Source organism: Tiliqua scincoides, chromosome 1, assembly GCF_035046505.1.
Source record: "Tiliqua scincoides isolate rTilSci1 chromosome 1, rTilSci1.hap2, whole genome shotgun sequence".
In the NCBI taxonomy this organism is placed as follows: Eukaryota; Metazoa; Chordata; class Lepidosauria; order Squamata; family Scincidae; genus Tiliqua; species Tiliqua scincoides.
Window position 1 is genome coordinate 49,021,517 of NC_089821.1, and position 2,256 is coordinate 49,023,772.

Genomic DNA, 2,256 nt, shown 5'->3' on the forward strand with positions numbered 1-2,256 from the left:
GTAACCTGTGCACACAATAACTCAGAAGCTTCTCAAGGCCATGCCTAATGGCCCAATCGTGACTAATGGAAGTGCTGGCGGAACACGTGTTCTGCCAGCACCGGCTGCTGCAAAAGCACCATAAAGCACTTTGGGCAGTGCAGGAAGCTGGCAGGAAGGCTGAAGCCTTCCTACATGTGCCAGTAGAGCGACAGTGGTCCATCGGAGCAGGTAAGCCCAGTGGAGGGGACAGAATGGTGTTGGGGGAGGGCAGGAAGGGTTTGAATGGGACTAGCAGAGGGTAGGAGGAGATGAGGTGAGGGGGTGGGCAGATCAGGTGCAGGAGGTTGGCGGGTTTGGCACCGGCAGCGCGCACTGAATCCAAACCTACTTCTCAGTCCCGGTTCGCCTGCATGGATCAATGCGGACTTGCACTAGCAATATTGCTGGCGCGGGTCCGGGTTGACCTGTTGCAGCTGCTGGAGCATGCAGGCGTGGTCTGGTGGTTGAGCAGAAGGCTGCCCAAAGAATGCTAAGCAGGAGCAGTACTGTTTGAATTTTGGATGGGAGACTGAAAGCTGATAAAGCTATTGTGAGAACAGAGCCAGCTGTTTACAGCTTAGCTGACCTGAAACTGCTCCTGCTGGAAGCTCAGAAGGCATGCCCAGATGCCAGATGTGAGGACCACACTGTGAAGGATTCCATCTGAAAGAAAAGGGTTCTACGAGCTGCCCGTATGACAATTATTGTAAAAACTCATTTGTACTCTACTATGGAGCTTTGTAAGCTGACTTGAGCATTTGCTTTGGCATAGCAAAGACGGGATAGAAATTTCTCAAATTAATAAATTAGATAAAATGCCCTGGGACAAGGGGACCTCCAGCAGCCAAAATGACGCAGCTGCATCACATGCTGGGATTTAGGTAGGATCTGGCTGCACTGTAGCTGCAGATGCCTGAAATACCATTTTGCATTAAATTTGGACGTCTCAATTCCTGTTTTCAAATAGGAATGGATAATTTGTTTGGAGGATACAGTGATTACCTATCTCCATTTGAAATACATATGTTCATCTGTGTTTACTTATTCCATTTGAAGTGTTACAGTAAGTCATTTTCTGTAAAAAAAATTCCAGTCAGGGGAAGTGTTACTAATGTCAAGTTTAAAGAATGTTCCAATTTGACAACAATGTATGTCCAGAAGTATTTCACGTGAACTAGTCTGTTGATCTTACCCAATTTTTCTGTCCCCGTACATGCAGGCTATTTTCAGCACTGCCTTGTTCCAGAGACTGGATCTGACAGTCTCTCTAGTTTGATATGAAACGGACAGAATTCCTTAGAAAGTCCATCCAGCTTTCTGATTCTCCTGACAGAAGCACAATAGGTCCCTTTTGTCCTAAAAGACCAGATCTAGCTGGCTATTAACTCTCAACACTAGTTCTTTCCCTTTAGTGAGACAGTTGCTTGAAGGCTACATCAGGACTTGCTCTATTAGAGCTGCAGAGGCATCATTAGCCAACCTCGGGTCAGACCTACCTGATCACAGTACTTGCTTAGCTGCAAACTGACTGTATAGTGTGAAGGGTGACTCTATTTTGTGTTCAAATAAGTCCTTAGCTATTGTAAATGGAATTTTTATGAGCTGAGCTGACGCATACTGTGCTCCCTGCTCTTTTGCAGCATGGGTCCATGAACATGCAGAGTTTTCCATAAAATGAACACATCAGTAAATTTCCCTCACAAGAGGGAAAGGCTTATTTACGTACCGTGAATGCCGAACCTCTGCTGTTGTATTTTGAAACATTTGATGCCCTCATTTAATGCACTGCTTCCCACAACCTCATCTGACAGCTCCGCACCTCAACCACCTAATATGGATTCTCATTGTGTTATAGTGTCCTGAGTCTTAGATCTGAAGGGCGCAATCCTGACTGTGCCCTTGGCCAGCACAAGTCCCTTGCGCCGGCCCAGGAGCGTTGCAAACATGCCATAAAGCACGTTTGCGCCTCCTCAAAAGTTGGCTGGGCCAGTGCAGGGATGCACACCAGCCCGTGGAGGTTGCATTCAGCCTCCATGCCAACCTGGGAAGGGAGGGTTGAGTTGGCCGACACAGAGGTCTGGGAAGGGTGGGGTGGAGGTGGGGAGGAAGTGGGGGGAGGTGTTCTGGGGTGGGGGGACAGTGGGTGGAGGGTGGTCCCGGGGGCAGGCGGGGAGCAGGAGGTGGGGCTGAGACCTTGGCTGTTATGTCGGATCCCAACCCCATTCCCTGAGCAAC